We start from the raw sequence: 27465 nt of genomic DNA, 5'->3' as shown, positions 1-27465 counted from the left end.
GATAAGGTATGATTATTTTCCTAAGTAAGCATTTGTTCTTGTCACAGAAAGAAGTCTGACATCTTCTTGAAGAGTGACATGAGTCTTTTTGGTCTTAAAGATAAACATGCGTTTTGTTTTGTTGTTTGGTTTGTTTGTTTGTTTTTGTTTTTGTTGTTGTTTTGTTTTGTTTATTACGAGGGAACACATGCATTCACACTTGTAATGCACACATATAAGTATCAACAGACAAGGATCCCTGTCAAATAGTAAATAATAAAGAAAAATTCAATGGTTGAATTAGGGGTCACATTGCTCACATAAACCAATTCTGGCAGATACCCTGGCCACTACTGTTCCTGTCAGGAGGAAGGGTAGACATCAGTTCATGTTAGGTCCTATTTAACCGGTCACTCTGGCCATTGCCCTTCAGATGATGAGGTGTACGACTTGCCATCTCCATATCATTTGAACAGTTCTGCTATTACTTCACTTTCAAAATCCTGTCCTTGGCTGGAGTGAAGTCTGTCTAACACAACTACTTTACGAGCACTTTACTGCCATAACTGTCGTTTGATCACATGTGAGAAACAATTGGATGAGCTTGCACTAAAAATATTAGTAATTATCAAAACATCCTCCCAGTTATCTACTACAGGCTCTAGCAAAGTGAAATCTACTGCACCCACTTCTAGTGCCCTTGATGCAAGGAATATTTTCATTGGTGGATTTTAGGTTGAGGCATTTTAGTCAATTTACACCTCTGATTCTTAACCCAGGGCTCAATGTCCTCAGACATCCCAACCGAAAAGCTCCTTTGCCTTTGCGTAACAGGCGTAAAGTATACTCCACACCCTGGTGACCAGTGGGGATACGCACTCTCTCTGGCACTTGATTCCTCAAATAAGCCTGTTAACTTTGAGTGGTGCCACCTCCGTTCTCAAGTTCATGTGAATTCATTCCTCTACGTGTAGTACTGTAATGTTGTTACAGTAATTATGAACAGGGACCTTTATTGTGAAATGTAATAGTGAATGCACAGAGGTATTTTGCAGAGTGTACAGACACTTCCAGGTAGTGTTTTCGATTAGTATGTTTTAATATTTTTATAACGCAGGACAAGTACTTTGTACATATTGTCTTTTATGTAGAATTAAAGCACTATTGTTGGGACGTGAGCATTTTGTGCTTGATAGAATCTACTGTGTTAGTCACACCTACAAAGGGGTAATACTCTGCCGTTGGTCTTCTTGCGCTCTCTTGGTTCTGCATTCAAACCGAGAAGGTGCTGCTGAGGGCTAGTGTGATAGCCTAGTTAGTCACTGCTAACAATTCTTCTACTATCCCAGGTGGTAAAAATAAAGTGCCTGTGAGGAAGAGCCAGTGAAACAGTATCGTTTTCCCCCAAACACAACACAACACAGATTAGATCTCGCTACAAAACTGGTGCCGTGACCTGTCGACTGGTCAGTCATAGCCGATGGCCGCTGTTGCTGATGAAGAGGTACACTTGCCCCCTTCTGCCTGTGCCTTCTTGGATTGGAGTTTTGGATCCTTTTATAGTGTTCTTCCATTGTAATGTTTACTGAGTGATCTGTAGTTTCTTAAAAATTTTGACTGGGTATCTATATTGTTCTGTTTCTTGAGAATGTGTATTTGTTTCTGATGTTCAATGTGTGAGGTATGTTATATGTTAATCACTGAGGGATAAGCACATATATTGCAACAGAGAGATTTGCTGTCAATGACCACATGGGTGAACCAGATGTCGGCAGAGGAAGGGGTTTTCTTATGTTCTCACCAGCAAAGCAGCCTACCTCTAGCAATATGGCCAACCCTAGCCATCGTTTATCCCCCTTTGGGAGGGGTAGATGTGTAAATACAGACAGGGAAGCAATCTCGTCACCCACATCCCAGCCTGGTATGTCCCAAAGGGTTTCCTCACCGCCCAATGTGGCTGAACCACATATCGAGTGTACATCCTGTCAGCTGGCCAATTTGATAACATCCATTGGCAGAGAAATCAGAGAGTCAATCAAAATGAGCCTAATGCAGACCACCAGTCCAGATTCTTCACCTGTTTCACATGTTTCTTAGCCTGAACAGTGTGGTACTACTGTCATTGACAGGTACTACTGCCTCCAAGTTGAATCTAGTGCTCTGCTCTGACATTAATGTCGACCTTACTTCAGAGGTGACAACTCTGATAAACGCTCTTTCTTTGAGTGGGAGGAACTGATGAGAAATCATCAAAGTAAGCAGTGTAACACCTGGGGGATCATGAACAAACTGATAGGCAAGGCAAGGGATGTCATCAAGGTCTGGCTACGTAGCAATCCAGCAGTCACAGATGTACAATGTTATGTTCGGTGTACTGAGACAACATTTTGGGGATGTTTTGTGCTCCGATTTGCCACTTGCTGATATTTATGCAGTCAAGTCCCACATTAAAGAAAGTCCACTATACTACTGGATAAGGCCTAATAAAGCTGAAGTCACTGAGCGTTGTCTCGCCAGCAAGGGAGAATTGGTGACTGATTTCAATAGCCACATAGTCATAATGTTTGTCCGTCACCGCCCGAACAAAGAACTGGCTCTGGTGTTTAAAAGCAAACCATATTGGGACTTGACGGTGAGTGAGATACAGGAATGAGTGGATGAGGACATGAGAGACCACAAAACTTCTGTGAACCTGATGTCACAACATGTAGTTTCTTAAAATGAATCTTGCCAACAGGGGGCAGCCTTCGCAGGTTAAGTGGATCCACATCTAGCTGTAGCACTGCATTAGAGCAGCCATCTTTTGAGTCAGAGGGCCACACTTTGGACAGAGTCCTGGGTCTGGTAGAGAAATGCTGTCACTTAACCCTCTGGAGTCAACCCTCCCACCTGCAGGATGAAACAGAAATTTCACCAAACTGCTTTGAAAACTCCGAGAGTTTTTGTCCTAGAAAGATTAAAAAAAATCATCTGAAACCTTCAATTGTCTACTTCAGAATGTATATTGTTAGGAAGTGAATTTACTTTGCAGAAGTATGTTAGGGGAACAAAAAGAACAACATTTATGCTTCAGTCTCTGAAATCAGCTCTTGATAACCCACCCATTTGCAAATAGAGCTATACATATGATAACGGAATGGGGATTCGGCAGTCAAAACTGGGTCAGAAAGGTAAGAACGTGCCCAATTTGACTCCGATAAACAAGAACACATGTTTGGGTTGTTCTTGCACTAACCAAGGAGCTACAAGATGGCACAATCATACCTCTCTCTGTTTGGAGTCAAACTGGACGGATCCTAGGACTTTCTTGCAGGTGACTGTGTTTAATGCTTGTCATTAGCAAAACTAGCCTGTTGTTATGGCAACAAAAATGTTCTCAACTTGTTAAAAAGGCTGCCGCTCCTTTAAGACTGGGGGGACTGAGAGGCCAATCACTGGCCAGCAAAGTGTAAAAATTGCTTAGTCATGTACAGACAAGTTGGGAAACGGCACGGGGAATTATAAGTACATCGTAAATGAGTTACAGTTCTATAATTTAAAACCTGTCAGTGTTGACATCAATAGTTCAGTTGTAGTGTTGCTGGTGCGTCTATGAACAACGTAAGTTGCCTGTGTTTCTCCTGTTTTTCAGTGTTATCGTTGTTCATAACAAAGTATCGGAGAATGTAACTGTAACATTAGCATTCGGAGTGATAATTGTTAAATGACAGATTGAAATGTTCGCCGTAACAGTTTGTCCTCTCCCTCATAGAGTTGTGTATATTCAGATTTTGAATGTTTGAATGTTCACAATATTCGCAAAGGTAAACAAGTTAAATGTTTACGGGGGAGAGTTTACGTGTTTACTCCTGTTGGCGCATGCGCACTAACGCACGTGTGCTTTCCATATTACGGTAATGTTTTGCAGACAGTTTGTATTGTATTATGTTAAGCCCATTTGTGTTTTGTACTTGATAACTTTGTATTTGTATTCTGTTTGCTCTTTTTAGAAACCACACACACACACATACACACACTACCTCAAGTTCATGATTGAGTGAAATAAAGAAACCTTAATTCAAGACTGGTGACTGGAACCCCTCTCTTACAACACAACTAGAGTTCTAAACGGACTCTCTACAGTGATTTGGACTATCCGAACAGCACAGAGCTTCCTAACTTTCACAACTTGTTTTTGGAACAAATACTGCCAGCGTCTTTTTTTCTACCTGAAAAATACTCTGGCCAGCGTTTTTCATTAAAAAAAAAAAAAAGACGCTGCGTGTGGACATAACCTAACATGTTTCAAGGTACACACATGTTCAGAGTTGAGTGAATTATTTTACCTCTGTCAACTCTGCACAGGAAGAACACATCATATCGCTTTCTATGGCTAACACTTCTGTCATAAAGCTTAGCTTGATTGAAAGTATGTAACAAACAATTTCTATATCTTCAAAAAGAAAGGGTTACACATGCATTTAAAATTCTGGGTAGACTACTTTGACTATACTAAACTTGCTGGCAATGTCATGGACATGTTCAAGGAAAAGATACACTATCCTCTTTCCAGGCACAGAAAGGAAATAATAAATAAAGATACTGCACTACCAAATCTCAATTAAACCCCGTATTTATAGGTCATTTGTTCATTAAATCTGCACCATTCATCCGTTCAAAAAAAGAAACAAAGCGTGCCAAAGAACACATACGGTGTTAATTACTGATCACCCGATAGACAAACAGACAATACAATACAACAGAGCTCTGGTAGTTTACATCACACAATATGGCATTCATCAAAACACCGCCATGTTGGCAGGAAAAGCTGAGCAAAAATGAATGGCGCCAGCGCAGATTTGAAGCCGTCAGAGTTCATGGTGCACTTTATATTCAAGGACACTGAATGCTGTATCACGCTATAACTCTGACGGCTTGAAATCTATGCTGGCACCATTCATTTTTGCTAACGCTTTTCCTGCCAATATGGCAGTCTACAAAAAAACGAGTCATGTGATGTCTGGAGCTCTATACAATATGATACAAGCCCACAGTTCCCCAGGAAAAGTCCACAATTTACATTATATGCCCCAACACTGCGAAGTGCAAAGTCCTTTTAAGTATTCCCCAAGCAGCACCGCACTGACCAATAGTAAGCTTACACCTCTGCAAACGATACTTGGCGGTCCTGTTTTAAAACCTCATGGGTGCATCCAAACCCAGATAGCAAGACGACATCGAAAAAATTTTGATTTTCCATCTGAATCATCATTATGGTTGAGATTGAAATCTCAATGCTAAATTAATGTTGGATCACTATTACAATACCGATGATACACGACAGCATAGTAATGTTGATGACAGTGATGTAGGAATAACATTGATTTATAGTTGTCCTGATAAATGATTGAGCATCGATTTGTAGTTGACCAGGCAAACGAAAACAACGTTGAAAAGTCATCGATATATAATTGACCGGGAAATCATGATGTGACATTGAAAAGCCATCGATTTATGGTTGACCAACATGATCAAAAAGTCATCGAATTATAGTTGACAGGGCGACCATTGTAGGAAAGACCAACGGCACCTCACACATCTGATTTGTGAATCAATATCAGGTAAGCAGGCATTTATTTATCTAATGTTGAATATTTGTAAACGCTTACAGTTTGTTCGCAGTGTCTAACATTACATGCCGTCATACATTCGTGCCTGTCACAATGGTCGTTATTATAATTTAGACACCTTTAAACGTCATTGAAACGTTAGCATCTGTTGCCAGATTTAGACATCACAGACCAAGTTCACTCTACAGTTTCACAAACACCTACACTAAGTAAATTTAGTCTGTTAGCTAACCTTGGCCTACTGTAGGGTTTTATTGTATCAGTGGTAGCTATGAATTACATTAAATATTTGGGATGTTTTATTGTCAAAATGTCAAGACTGATAGATGCAGATGCGTTAAATTAGCTCGCTAACTGATAACTTTAAAGTTAGCATTAGATGACAGGATAACGTGGGCTAGGATGAGCTGAGAGGAGAGAGGCATGCATATATTTCGTAGACAACCTGAAATCTGAGCAAAGATGAAATACACGCTATTTTCATGAATTACAGTCCTCAATGCAGGATTATTTCTTCCGACGACAAAGTTAGCATTTTGCTTTTGTGCTAGCGAAGTTATCCTACTAAGCTACTGGTGGAGGCCGGACATTGTGCTATAAAGTCAGTATAAAATGGTATGGAACACTTAGATTATAGACACTGTTGTATTATTTTGGTAATTGCACACTTTTACAGTAACTGAAATTGCTTACTTTATTTTTTTGCCTCTCTTTTCTGTTTTAGATACCCTGACTCCAGACCGGTTGGTTGGGGCTGGACGACAGGCATGTCTGTCGACAGCGCAGAAGTGAATTCGCAAAGAATGAAATTAAAATAAACTTGTTTTAATAAACTTGTTTTTTAACTGATTGAAAGTTGTCTATTGTCATTTACATATAGATAAAACCTACGGTTTAATAATATAGGGCCATAAATATATTTAATAACATTCTGGCTGTAGATAAAGCATGGCACAATATTTTTAACAATATTTTAAAGTAGTAATAGTAATCTGCTGTGGTTTAATTTCGGTTGAAATACCACTGAAGTCCCGATCATCGTTAGGTATGATTTCAACGTTGTTTCAATATTAACCGAGGGTGCAAAAGTGATGAAGAATCAACATTGGAGTTCGACGTTGACTCAATGAACTTAAAGTTGACAGCGGAATGTTGCTTTAACATAGTTTCAATGATTGTTTGCTATCTGGGAATAGTCATTTTTGCTTAGGCAGGTTCCTAACTGACTGAAATGACCCAGACGTATCTAAATGGCAGCCATGATAAGAGCTGTTTGAATTCTCTAAGCTATGGAAAGGTGCTTCAATGCTTCCTATCTCCTTTAGGATAGGGTACACTGGACCATCCTTTACGAAAAGGAAAGGAAATAATCTTGTCCCACAATTCTTTGCGGTAGCAGCATTTAAAAGTCACAAACCATTCGGCCGTTCATGAAAACAAATGATTATGTAAGACTAACTGTTGAACAGTGTCAAGCATATCCTTGACGCGACACAAAGATTATCTGGCTAAAGTTTTCTCATTAAATGATTTGCTAATCTTATACAAGTAAAATCGAAAAATAAATAAAAGTAACATGATGAGGTGATGAGGTCTCAGTCAAAAGATGTATCTCTCCAAAATATAACCGTTTCTAAACAGTTTCTAACAATTTTTGAATATGAAAGGGCTTCTCGCGCAAACCGCGTCGTGCTCATGCATTCTTAAATTCTTAACAGTTAAAATTCACAATGTTAACTTAAATGATTTACTGACACTTCCTACTATTTCTGATTAAAAGTAAGTCTTGGTAATGAAATACTAGCATTAGTAATAGCAAAACACATTAAATTCTATTTTCCAAAAATGGATCAGATCAACATGACCGATAAGGGATATAAGATGTTTATAGCCAGGTGATGTTTTTAATTCCACATGTTTGAAACTTAAGAGTGATGGTATGTACAACTGTAGATTGGTGGGCCTAACATGTTGTGCCTATCTTGCATAAATTTAACAATTATTTTCCTACAATCTGGGATTCGGGTCGATAAATGTGAGTGGATAGGAGGGTGAGCATGAGCAACTTTTCGTTTCACTTTTGTGATTGGTAACCTATTTGCCTTTTTTTTTATTTCATTTCCAACCTTGGTAATGAAGTAACATTTTTCACCGGGTTGTTTACGTCTTTATACCGTGAAAAAAACAGGATAAGAATGCACGGGGCGAATCATCTAAGATGCGCTTTTAATAGTCCATCTTCGGAAAATAGTAGTTTCACCATGGCAGGTCAACGTCAGTAATATCCGCCGTCGCATGATTACGTAGCCTAGTGTAAGTGCAGTCAGATTCTCTACACCGTGGTTGTCTTTTCCGAAAAGTCCTTATGAATACTCCTTCCCACCTTTCCTTAACCACATGACGTTCCCCATTAAGGTCAAGGAAAAGTGATTAGGAAAGGACTTAGCACGTTATTTGTTTGACTATTCGGCTGCACCCCATGTCTCACTAGTCTGTAGAAACTGGTAAACAGCGCTTCAAGGAATTGCTCCAGCAGTAAATAGAAAAGGAGAAAAAAATAGCAAGCAGGGAAGAAAGATTAACTGCATGTGTCCATGCCAGAGAAAGAAAAAAAACTAATCCTTGTGGAGTGCAACAAGAATCTACACAATTATTGCCCAACGCCACAAACAGAGGGTGTTGCCGCATCTTACGCAGCACCACTTTTTTTTTCAACCTAACCTGCTGGCAGTACATAAAAAACTTTGTCCTGTCTCACAAACGCCTCCCACTGATTGGCAGACCAACTGATGGGACCTCAGTCCTTTACCAGTGTTTTTTTTTTGTTTGTTTGTTTGGTTGGGTTTTTTTGTTGTTTTTTTTCCAATTGCTTGGCATCCAATAGACATGTGTTTGCTTATTAATAAAACAATTATATCAACAGACATTTAAGTGAGTACATGAGAAAAAATAAAATAGACACATATTAAAACATATATTTTTAATGGGTGACCATTATAAGTAGGCTATAATTTCTATAACCTTATCATGTCAAACATATTACAGCCATCAAAGTCAACATATTAAATACCCATAAGCTAAAGTTGGATAATGTAATTCCAGTTTTTCACTCTAACCAATGTAACCTCTTGTACAAGTCTTTGCTTCCTTCTATTATTTGTAATGTACTGATGTTCAGAGTAGCCATCTCACTGACGAATTATTTTATGCGTCATCATCATATCCTGTGGCAAAACACTGTGTGCTGTACAAAATAAGTTATAATCATTGGAGCCAAATAAATCAGACTCATGGAGGTTATACTGTCCTTATTGTGACAATTAGTCCCATCAGTGTAGGCTATTGTAATGCATTACTGGTAATGATGTTGCATTGTTATCAAGTACATGACAATACTATATGACAATAAACTTGAAACTTGAGCTTCTATTTTCCATTATATCTTTGGGTTTGAACACAACATTTTCAATAAATTGTAAAAAGGCCTTTACTGTCTCTTCTTTTCTTATAATTCACACTGACTTACCATACACAATGACAGGCCACAATGACATACCATTACCTTGGACAGTGGGGTGGGGGACTATTACAAGTGTGTTGGCACCTACCTCAATATTCATTGTGTAGGCCACTGACTGGTGTCACTCCAAAGCTATAACACTTTAGTAGTCAAACCACATGAAATTTCTGAATTCTTTAATCACCTAAGTGTAGCCAATACCTATGTTTACAAGGTTCAGGGCTCAAAGTCTCGGTCAGAAAGGTTTATAATGTGTTAACAATATCTTAGCACCTCTGAAAATAGGTTTTTGAAACATGTATGTTTATAGCTGATTTAAACAAAAAATAGATTAATGAAAGTCTTACTGCTTTCAGATGATTGGTACTGAGTTTGTGCTGAATATAAGCATATGTAACACTTTGGGATCAATATTTTCTAGGTAAGTGAAATATATGAAAATGTCAAGGCATGTCAGACTACCTCAAAAGTGGCTGAAAGGCCTCAGAATCCAGAGGGTTAACAGTCAGGCAGCTCACGGTGTGCCTTGTAAACAAACCCCTAGATGCCCCTTTAATTGTAAAGTTTGTGGCAGTCCCGACCACCACACTAAAAACCACTGCAGGATGTGCAAGCTGCGCTCAAATGCTTCTCCCCAGAGTACATGAGTATCAACTGCAACCAGTCAGTGCAGAAAGACTCTCCCACACTGAAGCAGGTTGGCCTCTCTCAGGGAAACTAGAAAGCCTCCATTTGGAGGCGGGCAATGAGGGCCTAAATGGTTTTCCCTCAACTGATGGTGATGATATTCATTCTGTGTTTACTGCTGCCTGTGAGTTAGTGCCTGAAGACAAAAATGTTATCTTTCAGAACACAATGAGAACCTCTATGAGCAATGGTTTATTTTTCACTACTGTATTAACAGGGGGCAAAGTTGAGCACAGACGGATGTGGGACAGTGGTTCCATGGCCACTTCTTTGCGTGCACATTTAGTATCTCAGCTGAGGGAGGTGGGAGGAGGGGATAGCGACTTGACAATCCCAACAGACATTATCCCTGTGGGAAGTGGTGAAAAACAAACTATTCCAGTAGGCATTTGTGAACTGAAGATTCAACTTTTTGGTTTACATTTTTTGGTTCCAGTTCTAGTTGTTGAGGGGCAGGATGACGAGATCATTGTTGGCACCAGTGTTCTGAAGCCATTAACTAAGCAGTCCAACAAGACTTATTGGCGTGTGCTCAGTAGGCCAGACTCATCAAGACAACATGAGACAGACCAGTTTTTGAGATATTTTCAGCCAACCTTGAGAGATGGAGGTGGGAGGAGATTCCTGTCAAAGTGGGAGTATTAAAACTTAAGAAGACAGTTACACTCCAACCTATGAGTAAACACATAGTATGGGGTCATCTACCACCTAAAAGCAAGCTCTCTGTGGGGAGTACTGTCATGATAAGAGTTCAGCACGTCTCGCTGTGTGCCACGGAACATATTGATCAGCAGAGTAGTTTCACCTTTAAGGGGGTATGGATGGCTCCCAGTTAAAGTTATCAATCCGTCAATGTCAAAAATCACTTTGCGTAGCTGATGTTTGCAACTGCTTTGCATTGGAAGATTTTGAGATCAGCACAGAGCAAACAGTGCACCAAAAGGTGTGGAGGACAAGTGTAACAGTAGCCAGCGAGTACAGCGCTGTGCAGTAAGTAAACCTCACTCCCTGACACCTCAAGAGGCGTGCTAACGACCGAGGCTCAGACCATAGGTTTTAGCCTCCTTGCTAGCACGCCCGATTCCCATCCCAAACGCTGCGTGATCAAATCCAGTGTGTACTGTGTTAGCCTGTTAGAACAAGCCAGGTTACACAAGCAGTGGCAGTTCACGTGGCAGTCTGACAGATAAAAGTTCGGTTAATGACCATACAACCAGTGACAATGTTAGACTTGAGAATATGGGGCTCTAGAACCTGTCCGTGGAGGAATGTGACATTTTTCACTCAGAAAGGAGAAACTAATTGACCTGACTGAGAAATATGAGGGTGTGTTTTCTTGGCATCATCTGAACTGTCTGGCAAGGCTCGTAGTTTTTGTCATCGCATCCAGTTGACAGATGATCCCCATTTCGACTGCCTTATCAGAGGCTCTCTCCTGCACAGTATCAGAAGTTGTGAGAGACACTAGATGAGATGGAAGAGAGAGAAATAATCAGGAAGTCTAGTAGCCAGTTTAGTACACTTCCCCACCTGTTCTCTGCTGGAAAAAGCCTGGGGAACTGTGCACAGATTTTAGATGGTGAAACGCTCAAAAAGTGAAAGATGCACATACCCCAGCCTCATCAGGCTGACATCCTTGCTGCTCTTGGAGGCAGTGCCTTTTTCAGTAGTATGGACTTAACTTCAGGTTACTACAGTGTACCATTGCATGAGGATGCTAAGAAATACACTGCTTTCTCCTCACCCCTGAGTCTACATGAGTATAATCGCATGCCCCCAGGGACTTTGCAGCAGTCCAGCTACTTTCATGAAGTTGATGCTCACTACTTTTAGTGATCAGAATTTTCAGTCTTTACTTTGTTATTTCAATGATTTACTAGTTTTTGGAAAAACAGAGGAGGAGAGTTTGATGAGGCTTGAAATGGTTTTCCAGTGTCTCCAAGCACACAACCTGAAGCTGTCTCCATCTAAATGTAAGTTTTTGAGGAAATCAGTTAAGTTTTTAGCTCACATTATTTCCAAAGAGGGCATAGCCACAGACCCTGATAAAAAGCTAGCTATTAGCAATGAGTCTGACATTATGGAGTCTGATGGTGTTAAACCATCTGCAGAGAGGATACATTCATTCCTTGGCATGCAATGTATTATCAACATTTCATTGAAAACTGCTCCATACCACTTTTTCAACTTACCGCTGGTGGGAGGAAACCCCAGAGGAAACCCCTGCTGCAGACTGGACCCCTGAGTGTAAACAGGCTTTTGAGGCACTGAAGACAGCTCTTGTTAACCAAGTTCTGCTGCCTCACCCTGACTTTTCTCAGTGTTTCACTCTTTCCGTTCATGAATCTACTAGTGGATTAGGAGCTGAACTTTCTCAGGTGCAGGATGGCCATTCCACTGCTAGATCCATTGCTTTTGCAAGTAAATGTCTGAATCATGCTCAATCTAAATATCCAGCTCGCAGACGTGAGTTCCTCACCATGAAATTGGCCATCCACGATAAGTTCAGTCATTGACTGCAAGGGCATATGTTTACAGTGTGGACTGGCAATAATCCACTTAAGTATATCCTAACCAAACCAAAACCGGATACATGCGAATAGACGATAGCAAAATTAGCCTCTTTTGATTTTGAAATTCAGTACATTCCAGCACCCTAGAACACCATGGCTGATGCACTGAGTAGAGAGCCTTTTGTTAAGCCCAGGATCATCCACAGACTGAGAAGAACACCCTACCACATATTGCTGGAGGAGGCGAGAGGTCTGTAGATGTCTCAGGTGCAGGACATGTTCCATCTTTCCTGTGAGCAGCCTGACATGAGGGGGAGAGGTCTACCATCATCTACCCCTAGTTCCACTAAGGTCTGCAAGGGTGTGGAGAATGCCACCAGCAAGATTTCATATGAGTTGTCTGCTGTGCTTTGTGCTCATTGCCGCTGGGATGACGGTGCAACAATGAGAGCAGTGCCCCATGTACAGCAGTTGGGGCACGTCTTATCCATGGTGTAGAGTCCATTGCCTGTTTTCACCCACGAGGAATTGTATGACAAACAGTGTTAGGATCCTCTCACCGATCATGTGAGATTCTTTGTGGACAGGGCCCGCTGCCCATCACAAACGGAAATAGCCCACGAGTCAAAAGAAACTAACAGAACTCTAAGGCAGTGGGGGAAGCTAACAACCTGGTTAGAAGTGCTCTACCGTATTTCCAAACACCCACTAAGTAAAAAGAGAATTTTCCAGTGAATTGTCCCTGTCTCTCTTATGCCAGGTTCAGACTATGCGACTTCAGATTTGACACAATTTTGTAGTCTCGGGGAAACTTCCTGCGTTTGGCCCTAATATAAACGTCGGGAACGTGGAACAGGCGTATTGTAGTGTAACATAATCGAAAGACAGCAATGCGTCGTCTTGGACGCCCCACGACACCTGACACAAAAAGTTGGGCATGTCAGATTTTTTTGGTATTTTCGTGCCTAGTCTGACATCTTCTACAACATGTACCTTCTACAGCATGTACCTTGACCAAAAGGAATGACAGTCGTCCTCTCCAATGATATATGAACTCGCACAAGGTTGTGAAAGGCAGCATACAATGATTAGTTGTGGTCATACTTGTGGTGTTACCAGTCACCTGGCCAAGACACGGCAAGAGTTTATGGCACTATGATTGCCTAATCTGACATGGTGACCATTGTGAAAGACAAAAATATCGTGTAGTCTGGTCCTGGCATTAGGAGTCATGTACTGTGAGGAGTACATGATGATGCAGGTCATCAGGGTCAGCAGCAAACTTTGTGGCTCGCCAGACAGCGTTTTTACTGGGACTCTGTAGAACATGACGTGAAACAGTATGTTGCTCATTGTAAGAGATCTGTTTTAAGAAAAACTCCAGAGCCCGTGACCAGGGCTCCACTTGTATCCTTCGTTACAACTGCACTGCTTGAGTTTGTTTGTATTGGTTTTTGGTCCACTGTAGATGTGAACAATAAATCAAGCAATGTGCTTGTAGTGACCGATCGTTTTACCAAGCTTGCTTGTGCCTGCCGTTGGAGGAAAAAATGTTTCTTGGTCTGAGAAAAAACACTGTAAGAGCTATTGAGCCATTTTTGTGTGAGTTAATCAATATAATCATTTTGTATTAAGAATTCACAACTATATAGTCATTTATATTAAAGTAAATGTGTGAAGTTCTTTTATAAAGATATAATCTGTGAATGGAGGAACAGAAAAGGGCATGTCTCTGTGCAGATAGTGCTGATGGTCAGACATTCAAGGTTACATAGTGTGAGCTTTTTTTGGAGAAAATAAGACTTCATAGGAATATAGCCAAGGGCACTATGATAAGATGAAACAGTGCTCTCAGTTGTTCTTTGAATTTTCAACAGTATTCTCATTTATCCTTAGCTGAGACCAAGCAGGTGTGAATCAAGTGTGTAATGGTGTTTACACTTATTCTCTGTATGCCCAATCTATCATCATAAGCCATAGCATGAAACACCATCTTCATTTATTCTTTGTATTTTCTAACAAGCGCTCATTCATTTTTGTATTTTATCATTGCAGGTGTTAGTGTGAGACACTATTCCTTGTGTTCTCATTTGTTCATTTATCAAGGCAGGTGCTAATGTAAGACAGTATCCTCACTTATTTTTGAACTAGGTCAAGGTGTCAGTGCTGGCTGTGTCATTAGGAAATGATGATGTCTAGCAAGACAGGCAAAGCAGGTGGGAAGTCCTCTGATGACTGTCTTGGGTACCATTGGATAATCTTTGATGTGATTTTTGTACAACCATAGGTGATGTGTGCCAGTTAGTCAGCCACTCCCAGGACCAGCTCTGTTTGTTGTATGCTGCTTTGACTTCATGCAATAAACATATACTGCATCAGACTCTAAAGACTTTGATTATTTATTTTGAAAGTATGTGAACAGTCTGATTTGAATCTTAGCCATATCTGGCCCAGGCTGAGAATTCTCTCCCACACTACCCCTGTTCAAATCAGTTTGCTGAGACAACAGTGTGTGTGCTGTGGAATAACTTCTTATCTGTTTATGGATTTCCAGCATGCATTCACTCAGATCAAGGAGCTAACTTTGAAAGTTTGCTCATTGCAGAGTTACTTCAGATGGCGGGGGTCAATAAGTCACCATCCCATGAGCAATGGCCAAGCATGGGCAACGCTTCAGTCGCACTCTTGGTGGTATGATCCAGGCTCTACCACCTTGATCCAAGATAAAATGGCCCCAGATGTTGAACACATTAACCTTTGTGTAACCGGCTCAGCTCCAGCTCACTTTGGTAGATACTGGGTGGCACAGGGCGGTAACTCTATATTCATAAATTTAAAACCAATTGGACCAGTGCATCAGAAACTCTAGGTTCACCTAACAGGAGAAAGGAGTATGTAATCAGAAGACACTGAGTAGCAAGAGTAAAGACGACTCACAGACCAGCAGGTACATTTAAACTGTTGAACTGTGTTAAAGGGTTGCATGAAAAACAAAATGACAAAAATATAAATACACAGGCACCAATAAACAATATGGCTTCCCTCTTTTGTGCAAATTAGAATCATTCATTGTGCAAAATACTAAAATCAGTGCTCACTGAATTATCATCCCTTTTAGAAATTAAACTCAAATTAAATATGTAACTTAACACATACACTGTACAGTTTTCATACCAAAATAAAACCCTTTCATTTTTGAGACTGACACCCTCTAACTTTGTGTATACTATGTATCGAAGTTCTTTTTAAACCTCTTAAAAAATATACAATTACAACTTTGTATCACTTCAAAGATCAACACACAATAAACATAACTCACAGCAATAACTCTTAATGAGTTTTCCCTCTTTTGTTCACTTCTCAGTCCACTGAAGATATGCAGTATATGCGATATATCCTTACAGGTTCCTTACGGGTTATGGCAATAACCAGTCCTACCAGACTTCAGGTGAAAAACACAGTTCAGATCTATCAGGATAGACTCCTCAATTTGGGTAGCTCGCCACAACTACTGAACTCCGACATGACCTTTGTAGCACTGAGCCCAGCAGAAGAATTCCAGCAGAAGAGAACCTTGTATCCAGTTCACAGGCAGACATGGAAAAAAACAAACACACACAGAGACGAAAAAATAACAACAACAACAAAAAAAACAGCCTAAAAGGCCAAAACAGAGGATTACGATGTCACTCTATATGTTTCTAGATATATTAGTGACCATACAATTCTCCAAGTATACCTTTAAAATTACTTGGCTTATACCAAATCACTTCACACAGGTCACATTAAATTAACAGTAAACATGGCTTATATGCAAGAATAACCATCGTAACATTTCTTTACTTCATGAACATCACCGTGTAAATTAGTTGCTCCGACCCACAAGCTACTCCTTTAATGTTCACCGCCGCCGCACAAAATACACACAGACGGCTTCACTCAACAATGTATTTCACACACGCCATCTTCTTAATAACACTGAACTCATGAAGTCGAATTGGCAAGTTTTCTATAGATTACCAGCTCATTGAGGTCGGCTTCAACTAATCCTGTCACATAGATTTGCAGAAAATTACACTCCCCAGAAAACTTCAACGTGCAGGCATACTAGCCTGGCTTGTGGAAAAACACGGCTCATACACTCCAGATTTCCGTCCACTCTACAGCAACAGGTGACAGGGGAATAGAGTAAATGGCATTTTTTTAAACTCTAAATTTTTTTTAAACTCTAAATTTTACACAGCAATCATTTTTCATTCGTTTTCATGCAGCTAAACGACTGCTACTAGAGAACAATGGCGGCTAATGCCAGTCAAATTAACTTACATTCTCGTCCAATTTCTCTGCACCAAAACTGATGATATCCAGATAAAAGTACCACAAACCAGCAACTTCTTGAATCTATAGGCAAATGTCCTCCAGTAAAAGCAAAAAAATCAAGTTCTCCAGCGTAATCCACCAAATAATCTCAAAACAAATCCAACATGCGTCTGACTGAGTCTTTGCCGCGCGTGCGAGAGAGAGTTAATGTGGGTGAAATTCTCAGCCTGGGCCAAATGAGACTGAGTCCCAACGCCACACGATACCTGTTCTGAGACAAAACAATAGGAGTCTAACAATGAGTCAGATGCAGTGTAAGTTTATTGTATAGTTCAAAAGGCATACAACAAACTGAGTCAGGTCCCGGGGAGTGACTGACTCCTTCTCACAAAGCACCGGCCTCACAAAGCACTCACACCCTCTATCTTACTTACTTATTCACTCTCTCTCACACACACACACACACACACACTACCTACACACATCTATATATATATATATATATATATATATATATATATATATATTTCTTTCTCCCTCTCTATGTTCTATTCTATCTCATTGTTATCTGTTTGTCTTTGTCTTTCTTTCTGTATTTCTCTGCGTCTGTGTGTCTATCTTTGTTTAGAAAATTGGGAGAGAAGGGAAACTGGGAGAAAATGGGGATATGCAATTAACCTCTTAATTGGGACGACACTGTATTATGATGTAAGCAGGATGATTATGGCAAAGTCGCTTCTCTATGATGTTATTCATTTTACTGTTAACGGATCGTTATTACTGCAGGTATCTCATTTTTTGCCAAATGTGGTATTGCAAACAAACACCAGCCCACTACTAATTTCACAATCATATCTACTCTTCCTATTATATAGAACACACACAATACTACATAACACTCAGCTTTACAACTGACTTCAATCCTTATAAAACATGTCGCTCAAATTCATAACCTGGAATATCCGTGGGATTTCCTCACAGGCGAAGAAAGTTAAAATTCTCAACCACCTAATCAAATTACAGGCTGACATATGCTTACTCCAAGAAACCCATATAACAGCAGCTGAATCTCAAAAGTTAAAAACCCCACATTTCAATCAAGTATTCTCATCAACCTATAACTCAAAGAAAAGAGGCGTATCAATTTTAATAAACAAAAGAATACCATTAATGCATAAAACCACCATTACTGATCCTGAAGGGCGATATGTCATCATCAACGCTTCCATTAACAGCAACAATATCACCATAGCAAATATATACGGCCCCAATACTGACGATCCCACTTTCTTCCATACATTTTTCTCTTCACTGAGTGAAACCCCAAATTCAACAATAATAATTGGAGGTGATTTCAACACTGTCATCAACACCAACCTAGATAGGTCTAGCATATCAGGTAATTCTAGAAATTGGCACTCCACCGAAACACTAAAGCAGTATATGAAAGATTTTGGCCTTGGTGATAGTTGGCGATTAAAAAACCCTTCAACCAGAGAATACATGTACTTCTCACCGGTTCACCAGTCATTCTCTCGCATAGACTTTTTTCTTACCAGTAACTCAATTATATCTGATATTTCAGACTTTCACACCCACCCCATCATAATTAGCGCTCATGCCCCTGTATCCTTCAATCTAAACACTAAACAATTTAAACAACCCTCACCCAGATGGCGTTTCAATATCTCGCTGCTTAAAGATCCTGATTTTAACACTTTCTTCAGAGAAGAATGGACATCCTTCATGGAAATAAACGATTCCCCGGATATCTCACCCTCATTACTGTGGGAAACTGCTAAAGTAGTACTGAGAGGAAAAATCATATCATACTCATCACACAAGAAGAAAAAGGAAAATGAGATTGAAAAGAAATTGGAACAAAAACTCAGAGAATTAAATGTCAAGTATGCTAATAATCCCACGGAACAACTTCTGAATGAATTAACAACAACCAACTTTCAATTGAACACTATTATAAACAAGAAAAACCAATTCATACTGCAAAGACTAAGACATGACAATTTTGAATACAGCAACAAATCTGGTAAATATCTGGCAAACCAATTAAAACGAGCCAAAGACAAATCAATTATCCCGGTCATAAAGAACTCAGCAGGGGAAACCATGCAAACACCTACAGATATAAATAATACATTTCGGGAATTTTACATTAAATTATACACCTCAGATCATGAACCAAAATTGACAGACATCCACTCCTTCCTCAATAGTACTGACCTTCCTCAGCTTAACAAGGAAACAGCAAATGAACTAGATGCACCATTATCATTGGAAGAATTCTATAACGCCCTTAACCAGATACCAAATAATAAAGCACCAGGACCTGATGGTTTCCCTGCTGAGTTCTTTAAGCACTTCTGGCACACAATCTCCCCACTTTTCTTTAGAATGACTGTTGATATTAAACAAAACTCAAGAATCCCGCCACATATGAACACAGCACTCCTCTCAGTACTACTGAAGCCTGACAAAGACCCAACCCTGTGTTCTAGCTACCGCCCCCTATCACTCATCAATACCGATCTCAAAATTATCAGTAAAGCGCTAGCCATCAGAATTGAAAGAGTAACCCCATCACTAATCCACTCAGACCAAACCGGATTTATCAAAGGAAGAGATTCATCAAATAACATGCGCAGACTATTCAATTTAATCAATATATCCCAAAAAAGTAAAACAAAAACAATACTTGTTTCGTTAGATGTGGAAAAGGCATTTGATAAAGTAAACTGGACATTTCTATTCAAAACACTTCAGAAGTTTGGATTCGGGGAATCGTTTATTCAATGGATAAAAACACTGTATAACTCACCAATGGCCACAGTTTCTACTAACGGACTAACATCACAGAGTTTCATGCTACACAGAGGGACCAGGCAAGGATGTCCACTCTCACCATCACTTTTCGCCCTGTTCATTGAACCTCTAGCTGCTGCAGTACGCCAAAACAACAACATCAAAGGAATTCAAACCCCCAACACACACCACAAACTCAGCCTTTACGCAGACGACATACTGCTTTGCCTCCAAGACCCATCAAATTCCCTGCAAGAAGCCATGAAGCTTATCAATTTATTTTCTGAAATATCAGACTACACTGTAAACTGGACAAAATCAACAATTTTACCCATCTGCGGTGTTGACTCATACACTACAGTGAAAAACACGCCCCTCACCTCCTCAAGTAATGTTAAATATCTAGGCATAAATATCTCCGCCAAGCTGTCAGAGTTGTTTCGCCTTAATTTCACTCCACTATTAAAATCAATAGAAAATGACTTAAACCGCTGGACAAATTTACCACTCTCTCTAAATGGCAGAATAGCAACTATAAAAATGACCATACTACCTAAAGTGAACTACCTCTTCAAAATGACTCCAACTCAACCCACTACTAACTGGTTTAATTCACTCAACTCCATGACAACTAAATTCTACTGGAAAAATAAACCACCCCGGATTAAACTAGCAACTTTACAGAAACACAAATCTCAAGGAGGACTGGAAGCACCAAACTTCTACTATTATTACCTGGCTAATCAACTACAGTATATCTCAAAGTGGATTCATCCCAACCAACAGAATAACCCATGGATTGAAATAGAACAGTCAGAATGCAAAGAAATTTCAATCTCCGACTTGCCATTCCTTAGCACTTCCATAAAACACCACGATTGCTTCAAAAATACCGTAATCTCAACAACCCTGACAGCTTGGTGGAAAATTAATAAAATCTTTAAATTCACAGTGTCACCATGTAAATACACCCCAATATGGCACAACCTTGACTTTTCACTCAACAAATCACCACTCCACTCCACCACTTGGAAACAAAGAGGTATCACACAGCTTCAACACATCTTTCAGAATAACACCTTCATCACTTTCCAGGACCTGGTGCAAAAGTATAAAATAGGGGAAGAGCAATACTTTCAGTACTTACAATTAAAATCCATTCTAAAATCCAAAATTAATAAAACTAACAACAACCTACATCCACCCCCACTAGTGGAAGAAATGGAAAAAATAAATAATACTAAGAAAACTATCTCCAAATTATACAAACTAATATCTTCCTCTGACCAAACAATATCCCTCCCCATCCAAGACTGGGAAAAAGACCTATCACTCTCTACCAATGCAGACTTCTGGACTCTGATCTGTAGAAACACTTTCACAATGACAAACAATACTAATCTTCAACTAATACAATACAAAGTAATCCACAGAACACATATCACCCAGCACAAGATGTATAAGATGGGATTCCTAGATTCAGACATATGCTCACATTGCACAATGAACACCCCAGACAATTATTTCCACTCTACCTGGTTGTGCCCACCAACTTACAACTTTTGGAAACAAGTTACTGACAGAATATCATTTTTTATGAGCTGTAACATCCCGCTCTCTCCATCCCTCTGTCTGCTCGGGGATACCTCTGTGATCAGCCCACCAATCCAAAACCCCCAACCCATACTCATTGCCCTAGCAATTGCTGAGAAAACTATCCTCTTAAACTGGAAAACAAGAAACACAATAAATATCACACAATAGTTAAACCTTCTCATAGACCACATATCCATGGAAAGAATTTCATTCCAACACAAAAACTTATACTTTCAAAAAATCTGGGCCCCTTTCATAGATTCACTGAATTTGCCTGCTAGCTAACCCCCCCCCCCCCCCCCCCCCCCCCCCACACACACACACGCATACTTCAAAGAAACTATCACTATTATTGTTATTAGCAGTAGTAGTAACTGTAGTACTAGTATTATGATGGTATTATTGTCAGTATTGTTGTTATCCTTATTAGTATTATGGTCATCAATGTTGTTACTATTATTATTACTGTTTCCATATTATAATTATTGGCGTTGCTTCCCCCATCACAGCTTCAGTCCTTTGTCTTGTCCCACGTATAGGTGTTTTTTTTTTTTTGTTTGTTTGTTTGTTTTTTTTTACTTTTCTTCTTTTTCCCTCACTCCCTTATTACCTTTCATTGATTTTGTCCTTCTGTCTGTCTCCTTGTCTACCTGTTCACCAGTCTGTCTGTCATTCTACAGTATGTCACCTGTCTGTCTGCATGTTTGTTCGTTTGCCTGTCCACCTGTCTCCTCTGTACACAATAAAATTTATAAGAAGAAACAAGAGAAAAAAAAAAAAAAAAAAAAGAGAGAGAAAAGTATGATGTGACTCCCATGTTGGAGGGGTGGTGGCGGGCTTATAAAAAAAAAACAAAAAAAAAAACAAAGCACCGGCCTTTATACACGTTTTCTCAAAAAAAGATACACATTACTTTGTCTCTTTGTATGTGGGGCACCTCAGCCAGCCCATCTTCAAAGACTCCACTTATCGTCATTATTGTGTAGTTCCTTGACGTTTACCATATTTACTGCCCTGCTAAGCGGTGGAGCGAGATATAGCACAAACCAGGAATATTTCACCTTCTCCATATATTATGACTGACCACAATACTCTGGCAGAGGCGCCAACCTTATCTCACATGCTGTCCTCTATAGGGCCGCACAGGCCTTTTCTTTCTGAACAAAGAGAACATGATGTTTCTTGCAATACAAAGGATTGTATAGTTATATAGCTGTTAATATAAACGATTACATTGATTCACCCCTATAATAATGAATACATTATGGTTACATTGTTTATCATGGTTACTACAGTGGTTAGCTCAAAGGAGAGTAGTATTTTTCCAACATTAACTCACACAGCTATGCAGTGATCTGATTAGACGATGCAACTCATCACTCCTAAATCATGTACACTTCACATGAACTATGGATTTCTAAGCCATTTACTCCCAGGTCACCTGTAACTTCACAATATGTCAGCAACACATTCATTTCACCCTACATAATTGAAACATTTTTATATAAAAGCCTGGGTTTTTTTTTCTATTTTACTCGTACCAAAATCCACTGTTTTGCATGAAATCGACATCTAATTTCTATTCTATATACCTACTAGAACATCCAGACTGTAGGGCATTACAACAGTCTAATCTAGAGGTAATGAAAGCATGAACTAGTTTTTCTGCATCGTGAAATGACATTACATTTCGTATCTTATTAATATTTCTGAGATGAAAGAAGGCTATCCTGGTAATATTTTCTACATGAGCTTCAGATGAAAGACTGGGTTCAATAATTACACCAAGGTGTTTTACTGCTGCAGATGATGAAAAAGAAAGGCCATCCAGAGTTACTACATAATCAGAAAGCTTACTCCTAGCTGCATGTGGTCCTAGTCCAAGTACTTCTGTCTTTTCACAGTTAAGTAAGAGGAAGTTAGTAAGCATTTAGTGCCTAATATCCTTTACACATTCCTCAATTTGTTAAGCTGGTGTCTCTCGTCTGGCTTTGCTGAGACACACAACTGTGTGTCATCAGCATAGCAGTGGAAGTTCATACCATGTTTATGAATAATATTACCTAGGGGTAGCATATATAAAGAAAAAAGCAGTGGGCCTAAAACAGAACCTTGCAGAACTCCAAACTTTACCTCAGTATGTGTAGAGAACTCACCATTTACATCAACAAACTGATAACGATCAGTCAAGTGGGACCTAAGCCATAACAGGGCCACTCTCTTAACTCCAACATTTTCCAGTCTCAAGGAGAATGGTATGATCGATGGTGTCAAAGGCTGCACTGAGATCAAGCAACACAAGTAAAGAGACACAACCCTGATTAGAGGCCAGTAGAAGGTCATTTACAACTTTAACCAGTGCTGTCTCTGTACTATAATGAGGCCTAAATCCTGTCTGATACATTTCTTGAATGTTATTCCTATGTGAGTATAAGCATAACTGCTGTGCTACAGCCTTTTCTAGGATCTCGGAGATAAAGGGGAGGTTAGATATTGGCCTATAGTTGGACAACGAACAGGGGTCAAGGTCAGGTTTTTTAATTAGGGGTTTGATAACTGCTAGTTCAAAGGATTTAGGTACAGAGCTAGTGCTAAGGGAGGAATTGATTATTTTTAGAAGAGGTTCAATGGTTACTGATAGTACCTGTTTCAGGAAACATGTAGTTAAGGGATCTAATAGACAAGTTGGTGATTTTGATGAAGAAATTAGTGAAGTTAATTCAGTCACTTGAAGGGGAGTAAAACATTCTAATCATTGATCTGATATAGTCGTATTGTTATCTACAGTGTTAGTTATCAAATTATCTGGATTTAAATTTATAGTCTGAATTGTTTGCCTGATATTTTCAATTCTGCTATTGAAAAAATTCATGAAGTCATTGCCACTGTATAGTGACGATGTGCATGTTTCCGAGGTCCTGTTATTCCTAATTAGTTTTGATAGAACATTAAATAAAAATCTAGGATTGTTTTTGTTAACTTCTATTAGGGTGAAAAGATATGTTGATCTAGCAGCACTAAGAACTTTTCTATAGCTGAGGAGGCTCTCCTTCCATGCTAACTGGAATACTACCAATTTAGTCAGGTGCCATTTGCGTTTAATTTTCGAGTGGTAAGTTTTAAGTTTTAAGTTGCGTGTGTGATTATACCAGGGAGCTATTTTTTTCTCTCTAATTATTTTCCTTTTAAGTAGAGTGTCAGAGAGAACCACGATGCTGGACACAAGTGCAGCTGAACAGGAGTTTTAATGATAGATGTAAAAAAGGACGACAGCAGCAGGCTGAACAAAAAAACAGGGTTTCCAGGGGTCCAAAGAATGACTGACAGTAAATAGGGTCACAGACAGCCAAAAGACTATGCAGCAATATATACTCTGAATATACGGCTCAGAAAACACATGGAAGGTGTACACTTCGCACCGACTGATTAGTGAAAGGCACCAGGGAAAACTAAAGTGAAGGCAGGTGTGCAGAATGAGGGTGATCAAACCAGTGATTAGTAAACCAGCGACGCTGAGCATGGACTGGCTGAAACCGGCGAGGGAGGAGGCGAGGTCGTCACATGGAGCCACATTATCTAAGGTGTTGTGGAATGCTGACTCTAAGGATTCAGTTGCCTTATCGAGTTCTGTGAGGTGTGACAGTGATCCAATCAAAGTTAATAACTCTGGAGGATTATTGATAAAGTTCTGCACAGCAGTTGATGTAAATGTACGTTTATTACAACAGCGTTGCGAGGTGCATATACTATTACTAAGAAAATTTTTGAATGAGATAAGATTATGACCTGAGATAGCTTCAGACTGTGGAAGTGTAACTATACTTTCTATATTTAGTCCGAGTGTAAGCATAAAATGGAGGGTGTGAACGCCACTATGATAGGGCCCTATGACCTTCTGATTAATCCCTGCTGAATCGAGAATGGACACGAACATTGTTCTTAGAGGATCTTCTGGGTTATCAAAATGAATATTGAAGTCTCCGACAATTAGAGCTTTGTCTGAAGAAACAACAAGGTTCGAGATGAAATCTGCAAATTCACAAAGGAATTCTGAGTACAGCCTGGAGGATCCATAAATAATAATTAGTGTGACAGACTCGGTAGACTTATTTTTGTGGCTACATATGTTTGTATAAAGAACTTCTATCACATTGAATTTACGTAAAGGTTTTTGAGGGACTCCTAGATTATCATAAATAACTGCAATGCCTCCTCCTCTGCTAGTTAGAGGAAGCTGATACATATAACGGTATCCAGGAGGACTAGCTTCATTTAATGCTACATACTCATTTGGTTTGATCCAGGTTTCTGTTAAATACAGTATATTGAACTCCTGATCAGTAATAATTTCATTAAAAATAAGCGGTTTAGGTATAAGAGATCTAATATTTAACAGTTAGCTTTAGATCAAAGGTGCTGGCTGTAACTTTCAGTATGATCTAAATATATGTTAATTAGGTTACTACAACAAATTCTGTAAGTATTTTCTTTGTATAGGTTGGGGAACAGATACCGTCTCAAAATAGTTGAACCTGAGTGACAACTCTGTGCAGCTAGGAGGCGGTCAGTTTAGCCTGCTTGTCTGCTTCCTGGCCTTGGCTCTGGATTGTCACAGATTAACTGTTCTGAGACTATGCACTATGTTGCAAGAAATGAGAGCAGCACCTTCCCAAGTGGGATGGACACCCTCCCACCCTAAAAGGCCAGCCTTGCCATCCAAACTATTCCAATTGTCTATAAAGCCCACATTATTTTCAGAGCACCACCTGGACATCCAGCAGTTCAGCGACCATATGCTACATTGCCTCGCCACATTGGGATGGGGCCAGAGCATATTACTGCACCCGATATTGCCTTCGCTAATTTGCACACCTCTACGATGTTACTTTTAGTAATCTCTGACTGACTAAGGCGTGTATCGTTAGCTATATATCCACTTCTATCTCGCTCAAGAAATTTGTCTACCACCATAAAGTCAGAGAGACGTGAATTGGGCAAAAAATTCTCCTGTATGTCCGTTACACTACACTGATGTTCGCTTTTGGTGGTAGCTGGGCGCCAGCATTCGCATGCGAAACGTCATTCAGTTTTTGTTCACCTGTCATGGCAGAATCATCACTGTGACTACTTCGACTACTGGGGGAAGGGGACCAAAGTAACCGTAACTTCTGGTAAGTGTCAATAATCGAGAACCTTACTGGTGAAATTTTGCTTTTTCAGTTAAAAAAAAAAACTAAATTGGTAATATTTTTATTGAGTTTAAAGTGACTGACAGTTCGTCGTTGAGAACGAACCACTTAAAACGTTTTAGTTTTGATCAAACTTCGTTTTCGAGACTTTTTTTTCTTGATAAAATAAGAAGTATTAAAGACGAAGGCACCTCTGCTGTTGGGTTAATTACCCTGTTGTGCTTTGTTTTTGAAAAAACTGACTCGTTCAGTTTATTCGATCCCTTATTTGTATGGTGAGTGATATTATTCGTTTCACTGTGACAATGCTTTCGACTACTGGGGAAAAGGAACAATGGTCACGGTTTCAACCGGTAAGACGTAATCACCAATGTCTGTAAGAATAATTATGTGCCATATTTCAAGTTTTGGCAAAGTGCATTTAGTAATCTGAAAACTGATTCAACTAGTATTCGCATTCCTTAAAATTTGTCAGGCAGCCTTGTATAAGAAACACTTCTTGATATCATTTCGAAATGTATCTCAAAATTTGTTCATAGGAAAAAATGTTCGGTAGCATTTCTAGTTGCCAACCGTTCAAAGTTGAAGCTTAAAATAATAAGCTACGGCAAACAATAGACAAAGTCGACCCAATTGTTAATGTCATGTCAAACAGATGTTCTTGTAGCACGTAGTTTTTCATGAACTTGATGACTACTGAGGAAAAGGCACGTTAACGGACATGGCTTCATCTGGTCAGATGGTTTAATGTGTCTGCTTTACACGTGTCTCTCTTATTTTCTGATATACTTTAATATATTGAATGTATCTAATGTATTTAGTATATTTTAGGCGTTAACTGCCTTTGACTGTTGCAATCAGCATTTAATTGGCTGGCACAATCTCCTTAAGAACCTTGAACTTTCTAATGTTAAAATGACATATCAGCCGTCCTCACACGCAAATTTTGGAATTGTTTAATGCGCCTTTAAAGGGGGAAAGGTATTTATAGATTATGCTGCTCTCCTTGAAAACACATTATTTTCTTAGTGCCACTCTACGTAGCCTAAAACGCATCTCTAACTTTGAAAATGAAATTTCATGTTAATCTAAGGACCTTATATTTTAAGCTGTCTCGAACCTTCTGTACGAAATAGTTTATGATGAATATGGAGGCGGCATGAAGAAAACCGGTCTGCAGACAGTGTGTTTGAACGATGAAATGCTGAAATCTTTAACTGAAACAAAGTTTT

At 39.4% G+C, this 27465-nt stretch overlaps 1 protein-coding gene across 1 annotated transcript in view; it reads left to right on the top strand.

Moving 5' to 3' along the window:
• Positions 1-27465, top strand: part of LOC115819407 (uncharacterized) — a 144062-nt gene that overhangs the window by 103050 nt on the left and 13547 nt on the right. The gene's annotated exons all lie outside the window — the stretch shown is intronic.

This window comes from Chanos chanos, chromosome 8, assembly GCF_902362185.1.
Source record: "Chanos chanos chromosome 8, fChaCha1.1, whole genome shotgun sequence".
Taxonomy (NCBI): Eukaryota; Metazoa; Chordata; class Actinopteri; order Gonorynchiformes; family Chanidae; genus Chanos; species Chanos chanos.
This window is presented reverse-complemented; position numbering and strand designations above follow the sequence as displayed.